The sequence below is a fragment of the Dama dama genome, chromosome 17, assembly GCF_033118175.1.
Source record: "Dama dama isolate Ldn47 chromosome 17, ASM3311817v1, whole genome shotgun sequence".
In the NCBI taxonomy this organism is placed as follows: Eukaryota; Metazoa; Chordata; class Mammalia; order Artiodactyla; family Cervidae; genus Dama; species Dama dama.
In genome coordinates this window covers 35,960,519-35,984,459 of record NC_083697.1, presented here as the reverse complement: position 1 = coordinate 35,984,459, position 23,941 = coordinate 35,960,519, and positions in this window count along the sequence as shown.

The window sequence follows — 23,941 nt, the reverse complement described above, 5'->3', positions numbered from 1 at the left end:
CAGGTAGTTTGCTAAGACTATACAGATGCAAATGATGAAAATTGTTTAAAGTTGATCAGTTTATCTGAAATGACATTAATAAACTTAAATTATTTTGAAAGAACCACCATAATATAAGCCTTATAAAAACATTGGATTTGGGGGCTTGGCACAAATCTGCTTATTGGGAGGCACCAGAAAGTTCCCACTAAAAATACAATAAAAACCTTTGAGTAGAGTTTGATCTTGAAATCACTTTTTCTAACATTGAAATGGACTCTAGGTCATCTGTAATAGGGATATCACCTATATTTTGTCTCTATTTTTATTAGACTGTTGGAATGAAAATGAAATTAATACAGAGGTTTTCAAAGAATCATAAAACCTCTCTTTAAGTGTAATACCTTTATTTTTTGCGTGTTTAAATGAAAGGGGTCTGTTGGCTGTGGCCATAGAGCTTAGCTGAGGCAGAGTTGTTAAAGAAATCTTTAGTTTCCAAAATAACCAGTTGAAAAATATTTTACGTGGAGCAAAAGTGCTATGGGGAAAGCAAAGTTTAAAATGGACTTAGGCATTAAAAGTGAAATGATAAATTTAAAAGTTAATATTATAAATATTATATATAAGTTAAGTCCTCACATTTTTGCTAGTCTGGTAATCACCATTTGATTTTCCAAAGGCATGTATAGACCACAAAAACATTAAGTTATAGTATAATTTGTAACAAAGAGAAAGCTTCCTTAGTGACTCTTTATATTCCAAAATATAATTTTTCCATTATGGAAAATTATATTTATGTTGAACATAAATAATCAGATATTTGCTTCACTAATGATCCAGATTATTTTAAAATCATGTTACTGGATTTAACGATGCGACCTCTGTTCTGTGACCTTGTGTATTCTGGAGGCTTGTTATGCATGTCAAGGGTATTTCCTTTTATTTGTTTTAATTTTACCTGCCACTGAAATCATTGAATAACCCTTCATAATTTTATTATGAAACCATATAATAAGGAAGGACTAGTTGATTATTTTTTACTTTAACTTTCATAATCTCATATAGTTCAAATCTTCTTTGTGTTCTCATTTCTCAGGTCAGATAATTCATGTTTTGCAGTTTCTCATCACAGTAACGGATGAGATAGGGTAATATATTTCAATACATTTACTATTTTTCTTTTAGCATTTTAATTCTGTTCTCTCTTTCAGGGGGAGAGAAGCAAGTAGTATGTTGAAAATAGCACACAATTGGGAGACAGGAAAGGCCATAATTAGTTTTGGAACCTGAGACTGATCAGTTAAATAAAAGATTGGCCAAGCTCTCTAAGGTCTTTCTGGCCTGAAATGCTATGATTCTATAACCCAGATGGGCAAATCTTATCATGGTTAATAATTACACTGTGACATTAGGTTTCTTAAGAGCAAGACACTGTAACTAATACATCTTCGTGCCGTTTTTTTTCTTTAGGTGGTTTTTGAAATTTCTGAGACAAAACAGTAATCACAAATGAAGTTCTTTCCAAACCTAATCACCTTTGGTATTTTATAATTCTTCAAATGAGATACTGATACTTATAAATCATATAATTATACTGTGTGCCATTTTATATACTTTTATAAATAAACCCTTGGGGGTTGCAAATAATTTTTGTTAATAGGAAGTGACTCTGCAATCAGTACTGTTGTAATACATTCTTTGAATTATTTTATAAGGACTTTGAAGCAATTGTTGAAAATAGTTTTGTTCAGAAATCAGATTCAGTTTAAAAGTTGACCGTGTTGGATTATGGGCTTTCTGGGTAGAGCAGTGGTAAAGAATCCACCTGCCAATGCACGAGACACAGGTTCCAATCTCTGGGTCAGGAGGATCCCCTGGAGTAGGAAATGGCAACCCACTCCAATATTCTTGTCTGGAAAATTCCATGAACAGAGGAACCTGGTGGGCTACAGTCCATGGGGTAGCAAAGAGTTGGACACAACTGAGCAATTCATTGTGCACACACACTGGTACTGGACTGTAGTGGGTAATTTTACTAGAGATAAAATATGCAGAGAGAATAACATTGAAGCATGTATATTACCATATGTGGACTAGATCACTAGTCCAAGTTGGATGCATGAGACAAGGCACTCAAAACCGGCGCACTGGGACAACCCAGAGGGATGGGGTGGGGAGGGAGGTGGGAGGGGGGTTCAGGATGGGGACACATGGACACCCATGGCTGATTCATGTCAGTGTGTGGCAAACACCACCACAATATTGTAAAGTAATTAGCCTCCAACTAAAATAAATAATTAAAAAAATATGCAGAACATCCCAGCAATATGATGAATTTGATTTGGTGATTATAACTTTTCACTGATAAGAGATTTTTTCTGTGTGCCTTATTAGTTAACTTTGTTTCTCTAATGCCGCATACTAAGTATAATCTCTTTTAGAGTCCTTTTAAATGTAAAAACAGGACTGAACTAGGTTTAAGATGTTGTGCAAATAACCTGGTTCTCCCTATGAGAAGTTAATCTCCGTACTATTCTTTCTAAAATATTCTTTCCTCATATTGTTCCAGGATTGGCTTAATATTCAGATGCCTTTAAAATGTCTAGGGAACTTGATATATTCTTATTATTTTCAAGTTGATTAGTAATTTCCTTTTAAGAACTATAGTTTCATACAACAATCAACTATGTAATTTTTATATGTTTGAAGGTTTCAGTGATATTTTCTAGATTATCCGTAACAAGTTTTTAATCCCAGCCCACTTCTGTGCAACCTGTTTGTATAGTATGTCTGTATGTGTTGAAAGAGTCTATGCTAAAGAAAGCTATACTTACCAAATAAAGTAAAATAGGATGAGAAAATTATGCTTACACAGTAAAGTAAAATAAGACAGAGGACAAGATGGTTGGATGGCCTCACTGACTCAATGGACATGAGTTTGAGCAAGCTCTTGGGAGACGGTGAAGGACAGGGAAGCCTGGCATGCTGCAGTCCATGGGGTTGCAAAGAGTTGAACATGACTGAGCAAAGTAAAATAAAATTGAGGAAACAAATAATCACAGCCCGTAAAAGTTCTATCCTGGAGCATTTGCTGTTGATATAAAGCAGGAAGCCTCCACTGAAAACTGTAGAGTTGTCTGTTTTACATGAATTGTTTGCTCTTAGGAGATAAGGGAAATGATAAGGAAAAAGTTGAAGTTCTTAAGTAATGCTGAAAATGTTTTGTCCATAGTGAATGCATTAGAATTCATGATGCTAAAACTCTTGAATCCAAAATGAGAAAGTGTGAAGCAGAGTAAGGGAAATTCCCATCATGTGGACTCTTTCTTGGAAGTTGGATTGAAAATGAAAAAATAGTAAAAAAAAAAAATTACACCCAACATATATCACTTTACATAATGAATTTCTCACACTGATGCTGTTCTAGCATTTTTCCCTTCTTTGGAAAACAGCTTCATTTTCAGAAGAAAGTCTATTAATGCCACCCGCCTGAACTCATGTATGTACATTAATGCATAAAATTAATGTAGTCTATTAATACATACCCCCTGAAAGTAACTTTTCTTCCATTACTTTGTACCCTCTTCCATTCTAAGTGTTCTGCACTGCATCAATTTATAATTACTAGTTTCCTGGATTGTTAGTGTAATTAGCATCCTCACCAAAAGCTTCCTTGTTTCTCTATTTTCTTCGTATTTCACAATATGGAATATAACACACAAAAGATGCTAGGTCAGTGTTGATTGATTGATCGCCTTCCTTAGTTTGGTTCTTTATTTCCATGTAATTATGGAAATTTTCCCTTGACAATATGTGAGGATTCTTAGGGTTTTTAAAAATCTACCCTTTGTTTAATTTATAAATACATTCTAGGACATGAAATGGGAAAAAATTCTCTTCTGTATTTTGACTAAAAGCAACATAGATGCTCTGCAGTGGATCTGCAGTCAGATAGCCATGTTTGTATTCTGGCTGCTCCATTCAGTGCTCTCATCTGGAAAATGGGGATAGTAGGAGTAGGACTCAGTAGGGATGCTGTGGTAATTAAAGGAAGAACCTAGAACTCTGCCTGGCATACAGTAATTGTTCAGTGAATGTTCACTCTTGTCCTTTATTTTAGACGTCTTTAAGTGACAGGCACTCAGCCTACTTTGGGAGGTACCTATATGAGACTGTTCTACGAAAATGGAATGAAGAATATTAACAGAATTAATAGATCAATTTTTAATTTTTAAAAATTTATCTATTTTGCTGCAGCACAACATGTGGGATCTTAGTTCCCTGACCAGGGTTGGAACCTGTGCCCCCTGCAGTGGAAGCACAGTCTTAACCACTGGACCACCGGGGAGGTTCCTAATTAGTCAATTTTAATGAAAAACAATTTTCTTACAAAATGTTTCCAAATGCACAACATTTTAAGTCACAGATACTCATGAAAATAAGTGCGTAGTTAGAAATAAAAAGCTCATAGAAACAGTTATTTCCTTCCCTTTTTATTCAATTTGGGATACTTACATCTCTATTTCGAATACTTCTAAAAAAGACAAAGTCTGTATAATGAAATAAGAGGATAAATTGTATCCTTTTATTAATTTGAATGATATTTTCCCTTGGATGAATTATGAAAAGTCTGGTTAAGTTTAGCACTAATGGAGCTTGAAGAGATGTCAGTATTAAGCAAGTGTTTAGTTGCATGACCTGATCAGTTTACACTATTGCAGAACCTTAATTAAAGTTTTATTAAACTGTGTAAACTATGATCCAGTTTGGATTTGAAAGTAGATAGACATCTGTTTCAAATATTATTACCACAGTTAGAAATTTATAGCTTTTTTTCTGAAAGTCTCAAAGTTGCCCTTTTGAATCTGTTGTTTCTGTCTCCCCACCATTCTCTGTACTAAAATATTTTTTTGTGATATTAAGGTTATTTTAAAAATCACATTCATAATCTATATAATATCTATACAACAGAAAAGCAGGGCAGTGTTTGGAAATACTTTATTGAAACTAAAAAACAAGACTCCTCTGTTTTATGTTAAAAGCAAATTTCTGTAGTGATGCATCAGAGACACTGAAGCCAGCTTTTTGATTGGGGACCTTTTGTGCCTTTTCCCCCCATCTTTCTCTTTTTTTCTTTATGAAATGAAGGCTAATTCTAGTTAAATTTGATGTCAGTTTACTCACTGACAGTAAGCAAAAGTGCCCTATTTTTTTCCTTTGCCTCAATGACAGAAAATTCTTCAGCAAATGTACTTCTTCAGTTGGTTGTGTATACATTTTATCCTTCCTTCTGGAAAGGAGACTTGGTATCATTTCATTCAGAGTATTTAATGCTATCTAGATAAAAAAATCAGAATTTAAATTTTCTTTTAAATCTTGCTCACCTGATATGATAGAAAACAATGCTTGTGATATCTCACAGTTAAGAATTCATTCATTTACTATATTGCTGTGTCTTGGTTCTGTAGGAACTTATTATTAAATGAATGTGTGTTTGATACAAACTTTTTAAACATAGGAAGAAGTCAAAAGGGAAATTTCTCTACTTGGAGTCTGTTAATTGTTTTCATTTTGATATATTTACGTCTCTCTTTATCATATATTTTTAGATTTTAAAGAAGGGATATTGTCATTTTAATTTTATAAATTTTATTTTTGCTTGAAATTATATTATGAATATTTTCGTATCTTTAAATATGCTTCAAAATATTTTAGTGACTGGAAAATACTAGTATTCCTTAATAGTATTTTTTCTATTTTTTTATTATAAATAATACTGCAGTGAGCATCTTTATGAATAGATCTTTGAATATTTTTATAAAGGCCTTTGTATATAACACCAAATTGCTTACTGCTTTCCGGTCAAGTCATTCTAATTTATAATCCTACCTGCAGGGTATCTATTTAATTCTACTCATATTCTTAGTAAGTACTTCAGTTGTATCCATTAACTTTCTCTAAGGATCAGAAAAAGACAAAATGTGAAAAACCCAAACAGTAGTTTTGAATAAACAGGAATGTGCTTCATGTTATTTTTATTAAAAAAAAAAAAAAACAGCACAGGAGTTTTTACTTCTTATGAATACTGACCATTACTCTTGATATATAATTTCATAAAATATATAAATAAATACAAATTAAAATGCCAGTCTTTTTTTTTATTATTATGGTTCTTTGTAACAATAGAAATGATTTAAGGAAAAAGCAATTAAATTACATAATCCTTAAAGGCAGACATGATGGTAGGAAAAATATCTCATGCAAATTATTTGATACGTAAAATAACATTTAAGGTGGTTTTGTGCCTTGCGAAAATACCCTTGTTTTGGAGCAGAGCTGTAGAAACTAAGTTGTCTGATTCCTGTAATTTTTTGATATATGTTTTAAAAGGAAACATTTCTTCCATATTTAAAAGTATATATTTTAAGGAGTGACAGAGTGAATGTATTTATACCTGCTAGTCACTTTATGAAGCAAAGTAATTCCAGTACCTTTTAAAACTCCTGTGTGCTCTTCTCATTTACTCCTGTCCTTTCCAGCGGAGTAAAAACTCACCTGAGTTTTGTCTGCATTATTCACTTACTTAAAAAAAGTTTTTTTTTATACCGTATGCTTGTGTATCTCTAAACAGTGTATTTAGAACTTTAGGAAAATGTCATTCAGTGCTGTTGTATATTTTTTCTTCCCCGTTCTCAAATTTATGTGTTTAAAACTTATCCATGGTGCCTAAAGCTGTATTTCACTTATTTTCACTACTTTGTGGTACTCTTTTTGTGCATAGACCACAGTTTAGTTTGCCATTTGTTGATGGTTATTTCTTAAATTTTTGCTATTACAGAAAATGATGTTATGGGTTGCTTATATTCTCAGTGCACAGGCACAAGGGACATGGGATTGCTTGGTTACACAAAAGGTACATTTTAAATCTGTAAGATTACATTCTATTTTCCAAAGTAGTTCAAACTCCTACCAGCCGTATAAGATAATTCCTGTTGTGCTGCTTCCTGTCCTGTGCTTTATATTGTCAAATTTATTAAATGTTTTCTAATATCCAAGCTTAACATGCTGCCTTAGTAAGATACGTACAAGTTGTGGATACTAGTAATTTTTAAAACAATCAATTAAATTCTTTGCAGATATCTTCTTACTTGTGGTTTGTCTCTTTTATGTTTGTATGGTAGCTTTTAACCACAGAAGTTCTCAATTTTAATGTAGTCTAAATTTTCCAGTCCTTATGGCTTACATTTCAGTTCCTTGTTTAACTTTTGCTTACTCTAAGGTCTTAATGATGTTTTGTTATATCCTTAATCCATCTGCAACTGAATATTGTGAGGTGTGAGTTAAGGTTCAATTTAATTGTTTCCATATGTATCACCTGTTGCCCATTCATTTCAGAGTGCCTCTCCATTTATGTCAGCTCTTTTATATATGTATATGTATGTTATAAAAGTCTATATGTTGATGTAATATATATCTATTTTATGTATATGCATCTGTATATATAGATATGTACATATCTCTTTTGAGCTTTTAAATTTCCATTGGGCTAATTTTCTCTTCTTGTAGTAATACTGCACTGTCTTAATTTTAAAAGTTTATTGTGAGACTTTATTTTTTTAAACTGAAATATATTTGACATGCAATGTTAGTTTCAGGTATACTGTGTAGTAATTTGACATTTGAATACATTATGAGATGATTACCACTCTAAGTCTAATAACCATTAGTTCACATACAAAGATTTATCTTCATTATGCTTTATTTTACATAGTCATTTATTTTCCTGTTGCTTTGTTGGATTCCACATATGAGTAACATCATAATGAGATTTGTCTTTTTCTCACTTGGCGTAATGCCCTCTAGATACATCCATGTTGTCACAAATGGCAAGATTTCTGTCTTTTTCATGACTGAGTAGTATTCCTCCATGTGTGTCATATGTTCTTTATCCATTCATGTTTTGGGCACGTAGATAGGTTCCACATCTATGCTGCAGTAAACATTGGTGTGCTATGTATCTTTTTGCGTTAGTGTTTCCCCGCACGCCCCTCGCTTTGGGAAATACTCAAAGAACTTCCCTGATGGCTCAGTGGTAAAGAATCCACCTGCCAATGCTAGAAATGTGAGTTCAACCCCAGGGTCAGGAGGATCCTCTGGAAAAGGAAATGGTAACCTATTGCAGTATTCTTGCCTGGGAATTCCCATGGACAGAGAGCCTGATGGCCTATAGACCATGGAGTCTCAAAACAGTCAGATATGACTTAGCAACTAAGCAGCAAAACAACAAATAGCCAGAAGTGAAATTGCTGCATCATATGGCAATCCTATTTTTTAATTTTTTTAAGACCCTCTGTACTGTTTACCATAGAGGCCATACCAAGGTACATCCTTACCGATTATGTGCTAGGATTCCCTTTTCTCCAAATCCTTGTTAATACTTATGATTTGTTTTCTTTTTGATGATAGCCATTCTGACAGCTGTGAGGTAGTAGCTCGTTGTGATTTTGACTTGCCTTTCCCTAATGAATAGTGATATTGAACATCTTTTCATGTGCCTGTTGGTCATCTGTGTATCTTTGGAAAAATGTCTAAATGATTATTTAAGTTGACGATGTCTCAAGTTTAAACATTTTAATCACCCTATTTTTAAAATCCCCTCACGTTTAATATTTTTGACATAATATTTGATGACTTTGCATCCCTCAACTGCTTACTCTGGCTCTAATATGATTTTACTACTTGGGTCTTACCTTTCTGCTAACTTTCTAACTAATTGATCTACCTTTACTGAATACTGTGTTGGCCAATGAGATTTTTCCTTTCATGGTTTTTATATTTCTATGTGATATTTTCTTTTTTGCTTGGAGGAGCCCCTTTAATATTTCTTGTTAAGTGAAATAGTGTTGCTGAATTCTTTAAACTTTTCTAATCTGTAAAACTCTTGGGTGAGGTGGGCTCAGATAGTTCAGATAGCTATTTGCCCAGCCTAGGGGCAGAGCTTGGGGGCTGGTGCTGGCCTGCTGAAGGGTGAGGCTGGGTCCTCAGCACTAGTAGGCTAGAGGCATGAATCCAGAATAGTATTTAATAGTGCCAGTGTTGTTGCTATAGGGCAAGCTTTCAAAAATGTCTGCTACAGCACCTCTGTCCCCAGAGTGACCTCCAGTTGCTGCCTGCCTCTCCAGGTGACTCTCCAAGATCAGCAAGTAGGTCTGACCCAGGTTTCTTTCTGCAGTGGGATTCAGAACATGTGAGGCTTCACGTGCCCTTTTAAGGAAGAGTCTCTGTTTCCTTCTAGCTCTTTGGCTCTCCTGAACATAAGTAAGCCTTGCTAGTTCTCAAAGCTAGATGTTCTGTGTACAGGACTCCTGGGCTGGGGTGCCCAGTGTGGGTCCTAGACCCTTCACTCCTTGGGGAGGACCTCTGTCATTGCGGTATTGCTTCTCTTTGTAGGTCACTGGCCCAAGGGTGTGGGTCCCAACTTTACCACATCTCTGCCCCTCCTACCTGTTTCATTGTGGTTCCTTCTTTATATCTTGCACTGTGGAAAACTTTTCCTGCTAGTCTTGAGGCGGTTCTCATGGATAATTGCTTTGCAAATTGTCATAATTTGGGTGTGTCTGTGGGAGGAGATGAGCTCAGAATCTTCCTACTTGGCTATCTTGGCCACCTCTTTATTATCTTCCTAATAAACTGCTAATACAGTATCCGATTTTGGTCTGCTAATACAGTATCTCATTTAGAACTTTCACATATATGTTCGTTGATGACATTGACTTTTTTCTCATAATCAGTTTTATTGTTCCTTATAACACACTCAGCCCTAGGCAGCCAATAATATAATTTCTGTCTGTATACATTTTCCTTTTTAGACGGTCAGTAAAAAATGCAGTTATTCAATATGTGATCTTTTGTGACTGACTTTTCTAACTTAGTATAGTATTTTCAAGGTTCTTCCATATTTTAACATGGGTTAGTAGTTAGTTCTTTTCCATTGCTGGGGAACATTCCACCGTATGGACATCCCACATATTTAGCCATTTAGTAGTTGATGGAAATTGGGATTGTTTACACTTTAAGCTTATATTAATGATACTGCTACTAACATGCATGTCCAAGGTCTTGTGTGGGAATATATTTTCATTATCTTGGGTGTATACATCAGGGTACAGTTTCCTGGCCATATGGTAAACTCTATGTTTAACATTTTGAGGAATTTCCAGATTGTTTTTCAAAGTGGTCTCAGCATTTTATATTCCCACCACCAGTACATGAGTGTTCCAATTTCTTAATATCCTCATCAGCATTTATTATTATCTGTTTCTTTGGTTATAGCTGTCTTAGTGGACGTGAAGTGGTATCTCATCATGGTTTTAATTTGCAACTTTCTGGTAACTAGTGATGTTATGCATCTTTTCATGTACTTATCATTCATATGTATATCTTATTGGAAGAATAAGAAATATCTTTTTTCTATAAGAAATAGAATAGAAATATCTATTCATATCCTTTGCTCATTTTTAAGTTGAGTTATTTATCTTCTTATTAAGGAACCGTGTGTCCTTTACATATGCTAAATAATGTCTTTTATGAGTCATGTTATTTGCAGGTATTTTTTTCTTGGTTCCTAGGTTTTCTTTTTCACTTTCTTCATGGTGTCCTTGGAAGCAAAAGTGCTTTCAATTTGATGTCCAATTTAATCTATATTTTGTTTGTGCTTTTGGTATCATGTTTAGAGACCATTGACTCATCCCAGGTATATATGTTTACCTCTGTGTTTTCTTATGAGTGTTTTCACCCTCATACTTGAAAGATAGTTTTGATGGATACAAGATTAGTGATTGACAGTTTTTTCTTCTAACACATGGGTATTATCATTCCAGTGTTTTTGGTTTCCACTGTTTCTTATGAGAAGGTACCATTAATCTCATTGATGAGCTTTGAATTACTGCTTTTAACTAGATTATTTTTCATCAAATTTGGAAAACTTTCTGTGATTATTTCTTCAAATATTTTCTCCTTTCTCCTCTCCTTTTGATAGTCTCGTTACACATGTATGTGCTTAACATTGTTATTCAGTTGCTAAGTTGTGTGTGACTCTTTTGCGACCCCATGGACTCTAGCCCGCCAGGCTCCTCTGTCCGCGGGACTTCCCAGGCAAGAACACTGGAGAGGGCTGTCGTTTCCTTCTCCAGGGGACCTTCCCGGCCCAGCGAGCCACCTGGGGAGCCCCTGTACATGCCTAGAGTCCCACATTTCTCTGAGGCTATGCTTATTTTTGCATACTATCTGTTGATCTGTTCCTTATACTTTTTAAAAAATAAGTTATTGTACTACATATCACCAGAATTTACATTAAAAAAGTAATTTCTCTTTATCGATAAAATTTTTCATCTGTGTTCGGTAGGACGCTGTCATCATGTTATCTTTTGCTTTTTAGAACATAGTCTTCTTTAGTCCTTTGAGTGTATTTATAATGGCTTTGAAAGATATCTTTGTTATGACATCTGGACCCTCTTGCCAGTAGTGTCCCTACTGTTTTTTTTTCCCCTGCTTATGGGTCACTTTTCTGTTCGTTGATATGTCTTGTAATTTTTTGGTAAAAAGTGGATGTTTTAGATAGTATAAGTGAAGTGAAGTCACTCAGTCGTGTCCGACTCTTTGAGACCCCATGGACTGTAGCCCACCAGGCTCCTCCATCCATGGGATTCTCCAGACAACAATACTGGAGTGGGTTGCCATTTCCTTCTCCAGGAGTTAGATAGTATAGTAATTCTCAAATCTGATTCCCACCTTCCTCTGGCACTTGTTTTTGTTGTCATTTGCTTATTTCTTTAGTAACTTCGTTGGACTTTTTGAATTAAGCATTCCCGCCTTGGAATATGAAGCTTCTGCTACCACTCTTCAGAAGTGAACATGTATTCAGTCACTCAGGGATGACAGTGTTTTCTTTATGACTCTCTCTTTTCCGAATTATGCTGTCTGCATCTCTTGTCCTAACCTAGCTGTTAGGCTCCACTGGTAGCTGACTGATAGCCCCATTGTTTGGGCCAGTGCTCTGAAACATAAATTTCTTCACAGTCTTGTTTAATACATTTTTGACTACTTTGCAGGGGTAGTTTTTAAGGCTAGTATTAGAAGTTTGTTGTGACCTTAGAAGACTCTTCTTAGTTCTTTCCCTAGTTCTCTCTGATAAACTCGGTGGCCTATGCATGCCACATCTCCAGTCATGTCCAACTCTTTGCAACTCTCTGGACTATAGCCTGCCAGTCTTCTCTGTCTGTGGGATTCTCCAGGCAAGAATACTCAAATGGGTTGTCATGCCCTCCTCCAGGGGATCTTCCCAACCCAGGTATCAAACCCATCTCTCTTATGTCTCCTGCATTGACAGGTGGGTTCTTGAAAACTAGTGCCACCTGGAAAGCTTATATCTCTCATAGACCTGTGTGTGCATGCTAAGACATTTCGGTAGTGTCCAACTCTTTGTGACCCTATGGACTGTAGCCTGCCATATTCCTCTGTTCATAAGATTCTCCAGGCAAGAATACTGGAGTGGATTGCCATGTCTTCCTCCAGGGATCTACCAGCCTCTTAATTACTTACCTCTAAAATCTTTATTTTTTCTCCTGTCCTTAAGCTTAAGCTTTCCTACACTCTGGTGTTCCAGCTAAAGTTAGTCTCTCTGCAGAATAATGCATTCAGTCAAGAATATCCATTTTATTTCATACTTATGTGGTATTTTAACTTTTTTGGCCATAGTATAGATGATCCAACTGTTGGTTAAATTTGCCAGCATGAAGTATTAACACTGGACTGAATGATTTACAGAAAATAAATGATTCCTACTTGGCTGACATTTTTATTCATTTACCCAGATTTCCTAGATTTGTCAGTAAATTTCTATGCAGACATTTGGTGATATATTGTTATCAATGCCTAGAGGACTGCAGAGTAGAAGGAAGCCCTTGTCTAGCTCTATTTTTTTAAAATAAAAAATCCCTTGCATGGGGGGAAATAATGTTAGTCTCTTTGGCAAGAGTTTTGAATCGCTGTTCTTCCAGACTTCCTCTCCCTCTGAGCAGAATCTCTAGGCCCCCTATCTGGAGTGTAGGAGGGGACAATGGCCTTCTCCTGGAGTGATGCCACTGTTTGCAAGGATGGTGCTGGACTGAGATGGTAGCCTCTGGTCTTCTCATCTTGCCGCTCGTGATGTAGAACCTTTACACCATGAGCAAGCCAGGCTGAGGGCCTTCAGGGCCCCAGTATTCTCTGCCTGCTTTGCTTGGTGTGGAGCCTCAACCCTGTTGGTAGAGGAAGGCGGCATTAGCCTCTTGACTGACTGCTCTCACCAGGAATTTAGCCACATAACTCAGAGCTAGGTGGATGACAGATGCTGCTCGCTTCTCCCTCACGGTGAGATAGTGCCAAAAGGTGAGGGAAAATGAGCACCATTTTCTTGGCCATATCCACAATGAGTAGAGTTTTCATCAGGTTGAGCTGTGGGTGGGGAATGGGAGCAGATTGTGGCTCCCGTTGCTGTAGACTCTGTCTTTACCTAGGTTTAGAATTTTTTTTTTTAATAAATGTTTCCTGATTTCATTATGCCCATAAGACATTATACAGAGACTTTAAATGGCCTAAATTTTTTTTAAGTTTTTAAATACTTTTCACCAGTTACATTTTTGGGGCAAGGGAGTAGGTCTGTGGAGCTTCTCATCCTGCTGTTCTGGAAGTGGATTGTTGTGAGATTAGCTTTTAGTTTTCTTATTTTCCATGAGAGATTTAGGTAATCCAATGGGATGATGGTAATGTGATTTATTTTTCTATTTTTTGGATGAACTCATTATGGACTGATGGGTATTTGTGTCCTTCCCAAATTCTTAGGTTTAACGCTACTCCCTTGATGTGGGACATAGGTTCAGTCCCTAGGTTGGGAAGATCCCCTGGAGAAGGAAATGGTAACCCACCTCAGTATTCTTGCCTGGAAAATCCCATGGGCAGAGGAGCCTGGTGGGCTACAGTTCATGGGGTTGCAGAGTTGGACATGACTGAGCAGCTGGGCACACAAGCTTTATGTGTGTAAGCTAAGCCTAAGCCCCCAGGGTGATGGTATTAGGAGGTGGGGGCTTTGGGGGTTAGTTAGATGAGGTCCTGAAGGTGGAGTCCTCATGAATGGGATTAGTGCCTTCATGAGAGAGTCACAATGGGAGAGTCACAGTAGGACAAAGGTGAACTGATGATGGCAGAGGCAGGGCCCCCTGCCCCACCCTGCCCCAGTTAAGACTGGAGATACCCCAGGGCTGCTCTGAAGAAACAGCAGAGCAAGCTGTTGAGACATGGGCAGTGGCACTCAGAAGACTGAAAGGCACATAGGCCAGTTTTAGGGCAACCCTCCCCCGGTGCCATTAGGGTGTCTGGCATGCTCTCAAGACACACCGATCTCATACGAGGAGGTGACTGCTCTTGCATCTTCTCCAAGAGAGGAGGTACAAATCCAGTTCTTCAAGGTAGCAGCTCGCAGGTGCCAGAAAGAGTTAGTAACCAAGCTGCAGTGTGTGCCATTTGCACTGGGTTCTGTAAACTGATTTATCATCCCCTCTTCCACCTCCCATTTTAGATTTCCTTCACCTTTGACCAGTGCTCTGGGTAATCTGGGCTTTTGCCTTATAGGGTGACCCAGACATTAATTCCCAATGGGCTTGGGCCTATAATTACCTTGACTTTGTCAGGCTATAGTTGTTTAAATTGTCCAAAATGTAGTTACCTCAAGGCAGGGAAACAACCAAAGACGGCCCAGTGAATCCCCTAAGCCAGAGACAATGCTCCCCATACCCATGGGATAGCAGTAGCCTTAACTTCCGGTGTTCAAAATGAATGGTCTGGCTGATACTTCTTTTATGCCCACTGGTGCACTGTCATAAGCCCAAAGAGAACAGGTGGTATCACAGCTTTCAGTCAATGGAATTCTTAATGGCCTCTGGCTAAATTGTTCTTCATCCCACCCTCCAGAAACCAGAACCTTTAAACCAGCAGAGGCTAAAATTGCGGGACAGAAAGGACAAAGTCTGCAAGTGGGTCACTGAGATGGATGGTCAAAAGCCAAGTCTAACCTCCACCCCTACGTTTTCAGATTCCTTTGTTACGAATTCAGCACTATCAGTTATCCAGTCAGCACCCTAGGTAGTACAGTACATCCACACCCACAGAATTACCCACATGCTGCTTCCTTCCCCGAACCTCTCCTCCCTTCCACAGGCCTTCCACCCTTCTTATCCAGATGCTTCTGGGTGCTAGAAGGCACAGTGAGATGCCGAATCCTGCAATCATGAGCTCAAGTATAAAACAGGCCCCTTAGTCCAAGGAAATCTTACACGGGGTCCTAAACTGATATATTCATCAGCCAGTCAGTGGACTGAACACTCAGATACCCACAGCTTTCTATAGGAAGGTGAGTAAAAACCTACTGTACATATCAATTCTGATAAGAACAATCTGCTACCTCTTCCAAGCTCAAAGGTATCCAAAATAACCCACCTGCCACCAGAGACTGGCTGGATAATGCCATATCAAGGGCTCTGGGTCTGTTTATTAGTAGGTTCAACACTCATCAGAAGGTTCTAGGTTCTCAAGTCTTACAAAGTGAATCCTTTCCAGTAATCCTGTCCACTAAGGCTTTTGACTCCCTTCTCAACAATGTACCAAAGAAATTCTGATATTTCCACACATCCTAGACTGATCATTTACTCCCAAATCACAGTTACATACCCACATAATAATTAATTTGCCCGGTAACACCCTATATTCCATATCCCACCATCTTTTAATACCCTCAAGATCTACTCCCACAAATACACAATCCCTGAAAGTACATACTATCAGGCAGTTATTTTGATGTACAGTACATTTCTCCTTGGAGTAGGGATTGTAGTCCCCCCACTCAGGCTGTTCAACCTGGAAGTAATGAGAGGTAGTGTGAACAAAGCTTGAGGAGCTTAAGCAACTTACAAAGCGTTACCTTCAGGTAGTGTCACTGCAGAGACTCCGGATGAAGGGAGTGTGTTTTCCCCTAACCAAGAAATGGAGGGCAATTTGAGGGTTCGATACAGTCAAGCACACCCACCTCAACATACCAGATTCCTTACCTCAGAGTCCTGCTCTGCCTTTGAGTTTAACATAGGCAGCCTGTTAAAACTGTACCCCGTGTTCAGGCTCCTTAGCAGCCGTGTCACCCTTATAATCATACTCTGGGCCTGGTTTTCAGCACAGTATTCACTATGGATGCAGAAATGAGTGTCTCCTAAAGCAAATGTGGCTTTCCCACAGTATCTGAAGCTGACTCTCAGCTGCCTTGGGCCTATCCCTTTTTCTTTTCAAAGGCTCTGATGATGCCAAAACATTAAAATCTTTATAGTTATCTGCATCCCTGTTATTAGTCAAGCTCAGTGGCCATACATTTTACCTCTCACACCAAATATTCAGAGCTGAAAGCTGTATCTCTGTGATACCACTGCACACTGGGTGGCAACCTTTGCCTAATAAGAGATGGGACATGGGAGGGAGACAGACAATTGCTTATCTGTCTTTTCTTCAATAGACCCTTCTAAGATGCAGTGGTCCCATCCACCTTTCTGTATTGTCAGTGATGAGTATATATTTAAGAGGTAATCTGAGACAAGAGGAGAAATACTTGTTCCAAATAAAGGACAGCAGCCTCTGTGGTATTTTTAAAACTTCTTTAAAAATTAATTTTTATTGGAGTAGAGTTTATTTATAATGTTGTGTTAGTTTCAGGTGTCCAACAAAGTGAATCAGTTATACAGATACATAATATCCACTCTTTTTTAGATTCTTTTCCCTACAGGTCATTACAAGTATTGAGTAGAGTTCCCTGTGCTATACAGTATGTTCTTTTTATCTATTTTATATATAGTAGTTGTATATGTCAATCCCAGTCTCCCAATTTATCCTTCCTCCCTTTTTCCTCGGTAACCGTAAGTTTTTTTCTACATCTGTGGCTATTTCTGTTTTGTAAATAGGTTCATTTGTACCATTTTGTTAAGATTCCGCATATAGGCAGTATCATAGGATGTTTCTCTTTCTCTGTCTGACTTACTTCACTCAATATGACCGTGTCTAGGTCCATCACTGTTGCTGCAATCTGTGGCATTATCAAGATAGGAAAAGGCGGCCTGTTATTGAGGAACTGACATAGTTTGAGTTGAGATCATAGGCTAATTGGCAAACATGAGATTTGAGTGGCAGATTAAGGCCTGATCTTAACAGTTTGCACTCTATCCTAGAGTTTACTAGTGATCTACAAAATGGTATGCTTGTTCATTGGGATGTAGGAAGAACTTACTAAAACTTCTATTGATATCATTTTTAATATCATCCATTATAAATTTTATGTATGTAAATATCTTAGTACAGTAAGTCTTATATGTAACATAAAATAATTGATAGATGCCAAGGGGAACTGATAAGAGTTGTTACTGTTAGAACATAGTGGACTAATAGCAGATATTGGTTTTAGAAAGATAACTTTATTGTCTGGGCTGGGTTGCTGGGTGGGTTATTGGGGTTCAGAAGGTAGGAAGACAAGCTGCGATGCTTATGACTCCCAGACGCTGAGGTCCCAGTCTCACTACTTTATCCCTCCTGCTGTGGGCTCCCAGTCTTGTTCTTGGCCTGGATCTTTGTGACTTCCTGCAGAGCTGTCCATCACGTAGGAGCCTTGCATTCTAGGATTCATTCTGTGCTTTTCCCCTGTCCACACTGAAAAAATTCTCACTGTATCTTCCTACAGTTTGTTAAGGTAGAAGTAATTTCTCTTTTATCTTAATTTTAAAAAACAGACTTTATTTTTAAAGAGCAGTTTTAGGTTTCAGGGCTTCCCTGGTAGCTCATATGTTTAAGAATCTGCTTGCAATGCAGGTTTTAGGTTTAATCAAGATAATTTTAGAACAAAAAGAAAAGGATACTTTTTAGTTTTTTTTTTATTTTTACCTTTGGTTATCTTCAGTATCTTCATGCTTCGTCACGATGAATGACTCCTTGGTAGGTTGTAACATCTGTTCTGTAGAAATTCTATGTAGTCTTCCTTGATTTACATTATGGCATTGCTTTTAATAGCATTTTAATAGTTTTATTATGAAGATTTCCAAATTTCTAGTGTATCTTTCTATTATTTAGTATTACTAAGATGATTTTATTTGGAGAAGAGTTAAGATTTATTGTCTCCATGAAGTTTAGAAATGATCACTGCTTCACGTTCTTTGGCTAGTGTCTTAAATTTCTGGAGAGAGCTGAAAGATATAAACTATTTAAATGCTTGAGAGTTTTGTCTCAGTTATGCTCATGTTAAATTTTAAAATAATGAAATGAAGTCTTCTAATCACTTGTAAAAATACTTAAGTTATCTAAATTAGTTTTTTATTTACTTAAAGTATAAAATGATAGTTTATTGTTGCTGTTTAGTTGCTAAGTCATATTTGACTCTTTCGAAACTCTGTGGACTGTAGCTCACCAGACTCCTCTGCTCGTGGGAGTCTCCAGGCAAGAATCCTGGAGTGGGTTGCCATTTCCTTCTTCAGGGGATCTTCTTGACCCAGGGATAGAACTTGCATCTCCTGCATTGCAGGCGGATTCTTTACCGCTGAGCCATGGGGAAGCCCCAAGGGGTCACAAAAGAGTCTGACATAATTTAGCAACTAAACAGTAACAACAAAATGTTTTAGGAAAAGCTGACCAAAAGCAGCCAGAAGTGGCTTCCCCTAGTCCAGGCTATTTTCTGAAATGAATGGTTCTTTATTTCCTAAACCTATCTTTACTGGTTGTTTTAAACCTGTTCTTTCTTCTTTTGATCCATGACCTAAATTTTTCGTTACATGGCAATGTTTGATGTATACTGTATTTTGAAAAGAAGTTTAAAATTACTAAATTGAGCAATTCTTTATTTATCTGGCATATTTAAATGATGAACTATTCAAATTAAGGTAACATCTCAATTTTTACATCTTATTAAAATATTTAATTATCATTGATAGGCAACTTAAAAAATATATGCTTTCTTGCCTCATAAAATAGGTTATATTAAGCTAACTTAATCTCTCTTGATTACTCAACTATTATTATAGAAATCCTCTTTAAAACTCTACTTTCATAAATAATGTTAGTATAAATAGGCTTTTTGTACTCCGAGTGTTCTCAGACTGAATTCTTCTGTCAATTTGGCCTCTGATTTTTGTCATTTATTTGCTGGCTGCAGTATTTCTGCCTCTAGTGGACCCATGCCAGTTCCTCTCTTCTCCTTCCTTCCCCTTCTCATCACCCTTCCCCCCCCGCCCCCATAACGCACCATACACAACACATACACACTTCTTTTGTTATTTTTATTTCTTTTATGTCCAGTATATTGCAAAATGATGGCATTAATCTGAAGCCAAGAAATTCTACTATTTGTGAAATATCCAAGTCTCATTGTGTTTATCATTTGGCATTTCTTTTAACTGGTTAGTGGCCTCCTTTAGTATGCTTCTCAGTCTTTGCTAGGCTAGAGAGCTGAATTTTCTAATTAAGCATGTCTTTAGGTTAACTGAGAAGCTGTTGTAAAACTACATTTTTTTGGTAGTTAACATGAATTGTGAAGCAGAGTTGATTATGGAAGCATATCCAAGAAAATTGTCTTTTAAAATAGTGTTCACTAAACAACAATATGGCTTACCTGGTGCCTCAGTGGTATAGAATATGCCTGTCAATAAAGGAAATGAGAATTCTATCCCTGGGTTGGGAAGATCCCCTGGAGAAGGAAATGAAAACCCACTCCAGTGTTCTTGCCTGGGAAATCCCATGGACAGAGGAGCCTGGTGGGCTGCATACAGTCTATGGCACTGCAGAGTCAGACATGACTTAGTGATTAAACAACAAACAACAACATAGACATGAAACTTCATTAAATAATATCCAAAGCAACTTAAATGGGTTCTGCTTTTACTGTCTCCAAGTGATGGCATTATTCAGATAGGCACAAAAAGGGGAAAATATGGTTTAACTAATTTCCTATGGAAGGATATATAGAAAACATCTTATTGAAACATTAAAAATATAATTTGGTGTACCCAGCAAGGATCTCATTCAAATATGAAGGAGAAATCAAAATCTTTACAGACAAGCAAAAGCTGAGAGAATTCAGCACCACCAAACCAGCTCTTCAACAAATGCTAAAGGATCTTCTCTAGACAGGAAACAGAAAAGGTTTATAAACTCAAACCCAAGACAACAAAGTAAACAGCAATGGGATCATACTTATCAATAATTACCTTAAAAGTAAATGGGTTGAATGCCCCAACCAAAAAACAAAGACTGACTGAATGGATACAAAAATAAGACCCCTATATATACTGTCTACATGAGACCCACCTCAAATTTAGGGACACATACAGACTGAAAGTGAAGGGCTGGAAAAAGATGTTTTATGCAAATGGAGACCAAAAGAAAGCAGGAGTAGCAATACTCATATCTGATAAAATAGACTTTGAAATAAAGACTGTGAAAAGAGACAAAGAAGGACACTACATAATGATCAAATGATCAATCCATGAAGAAGATATAACAATTATAAATATATCTACACCCAACATAGGAGCACTGCAGTATGTAGGCAAATGCTAACAAGTATGAAAGGGGAAATTAACAGTAACACAATAATAGTGGGAGACTTTAATACCCCACTCACACCTATGGATAGATCAACTAAACAGAAAATTAGCAAGGAAACACAAACTTTAAATCTGCAATAGACCAGTTAGACCTAATTGGTATCTATAGGACATTTCACCCTAAAACAGTAAATTTCACCTTTTCCTCAAGTGCACACGGAACCTTATCCAGGAAAGATCACATCCTGGGCCATAAATTTAGCCTTGGTAAATTTAAAAAAACTGAAATCATCTCAAGCATCTTTTCTGATCACAGTGTGGTAAGATTAGATGTCAAATACAGGGAAAAAACTGTTAAAAATACAAACATATGGAAGCTAAACAACACACTTTTGAATAACCAACAAATCACAGAAGAAATAAAAAATGAAGTCAAAATATGCATAGAAATGAATGAAAATGAAAATACAGCAACCCAAAACCTATGGGATTCAGTAAAAGCAGTGCTAAGGGGAAGGTTCGTAGCAATACAAGCCTACCTCAAGAAACAGGAGAGAAATCAAATAAATAACCTAACTCAACACCTAAAGCAACTAGGAAAAGAAGAAATGAAGCACCCCAGGGTTAGTAGAAGGAAAGAAATCACAAAAATTAGGGCAGAAATCAATGCAAAAGAAACAAAGGAGATCATAGCCAAAATCAGCAAACCTAAAAGCTGGTTCTTTGAGAAGATAAATAAAATAGACAGATCATTAGCCAGACTAATCAAGAAAAAAAAGGGAGAAGAATCAAGTCAACAAAATTGGAAATGAAAATGGAGAAATGATAACAGTACAGAAATACAAAGGATCATAAGAGACTACTATCAGCAACTATATGCCAATAAAATGGACACCTTGGAAGAAATGGACAAATTCTTAGAAAAGTATAACTTTCCAAAACTGAACCAGGAAGAAATAGAAAATCTTAACAGACCCATCATAAGCACAGAAATCGAAACTGTAATCAGAAATCTTCCAACAAACAAAAGCCCAGGACTAGATGGCTTCACAGCTGAATTCTACCAAAAATTTAGAGAAGAGCTAACACCTCTCCTACTCAAACTCTTGCAGAAAATTGCCTAAGAAGGTAAACTTCCAAACTCATTCTATGAGGCCACCATCACCTTAATGCCAAAACCAGACAAAGATGCCACAAAACAAAAACAAAAACCCCACAGGCCAATATCACAGATGAACATAGATGCAAAATGCAAAAATCCTTAACAAAATTCTAGCAGACAGAATCCAACAACATATTAAAAAGGTCATACATCATGACCAAGTGGGCTTTATCCCAGGGATGCAAGGATTCTTCAGTATTTGCAAATCAATCAATGTGATACACCACATTAACAAATTGAAAGATAAAAACCATATGATTATCTCAATAGATGCAGAGAAAGCCTTTGACAAAATTCAACATCCATTTATGATAAAAAACCCTCCAAAAAGCAGGCATACAAGGAACATACCTCAACATAATAAAAGCCATATATGATAAACCCACAGCAAACATTCTCCTCAATGGTGAAAAATTGAAAGCATTTCCCCTCAAGTCAGGAACAAGACAAGGGTGCCCACTCTCCCCACTGCTATTCAACATAGTTTTGGAAGTGTTGGCCACAGCAATCAGAGCAGAAAAAGAAATAAAAGGAATTCAGATTGGAAAAGAAGTAAAACTCTTACTGTTTGCAGATGACATGATCCTCTACATAGAAAACCCTAAAGACTCCACCAGAAAATACTAGAGCTAATCAATGAACGTAGTAAAGTTGCAGGATATAAAATTAACACACAGAAATCCCTTGCATTCCTTTACACCAACGATGAGAAAACAGAAAGCAAAATTAAGGAAACAATTCTGTTCACCATTGCAACTAAAATAATAAAATACTTAGGAATAAATCTACCTAGAGAAACAAAAGACTTATATATAGAAAACTATAAAACACTGATGAAAGAAATCAAAGATGACACAAATAGATGGAGAAATATACCATGTTCATGGATCAGAAGAATCAGTATAGTGAAAATGAGTATACTACCCAAAGCAATCTATAGATTCAGTGCAATCCCTATCAAGCTACCAATGGTATTTTTCAGAGAACTAGAACAAATAATTTCACAATTTGTATGGAAATACCAAAAACCTTGAATAGCCAAAGTAATCTTGAGAAAGAAGAATGGAACTGGAGGAATCAACATGCCTGACTTCAGGCTGTACTACAAAGCAGCAGTCATCAAGACAGTATGGTACTGGCACAAAGAAACATAGATCAATGGAAAAAAAAAAAAAACAAACAGAAAGCCCAGAGATAAATCCACGCACCTATGGACACCTTATCTTTGACAGAGGAGGCAAGAATATACAATGGAGAAAAGACAACCTCTTTAACAAGTGGTGCTGGGAAAACTGGTCAACCACTTGGAAAAGAATGAAACTAGAACACTTTCTAACACCATACACAAAAATAAACTTAAAATGGATTAAAGATCTAAATGTAAGACCAGAAACTATAAAACTCCTAGAGGAAAACAGAGGCAAAACACTCTCCGACATAAATCAAAGCAGGATCCTCTATGACCTACCTCCCAGAGTAATGGAAATAAAAGCAAAAATAAACAAATGGGACCTAATGAAACTTAAAAGCTTTTGCACAACAAAGGAAACTATAAGCAAGGTGAAAATACAGCCTTTAGAATGGGAGAAAATAATAGCAAATGAAGCAACTGACAAAGAATTAATCTCAAAAATATACAAGCAGCTCCTGAAGCTCAATTCCAGAAAAATAAATGACCCAATCAAAAAATGGGCCAAAGAACTAAACAGACATTTCTCCAAAGAAGACATACAGATGGCTAATAAACACATGAAAAGATGCTCAACATCACTCATTATCAGAGAAATGCAAATCAAAACCACAATGAGGTACCATCTCATGCTGGTCAGAATGGCTGCTATCAAAAAGTCTACAAAAATAAATGCTGGAGAGGATGCGGAGAAAAGGGAACCCTCTTACACTGTTGGTGGGAATGCAAACTAGTACAGCCACTATGGAGAACAGTGTGGAGATTCCTTAAAAAACTAGAAATAGAACTGCCATATGACCCAGAAATCCCACTGCTGGGCATACACACCGAGGAAACCAGAATTGAAAGAGACAGATGTACCCAAATGTTCATTGCAGCATTTTTTACAATAGCCAGGACATGGAAGCAACCTAGATGTCCATAGGCAGATGAGTAGATAAGAAAGCTGTGGTACAT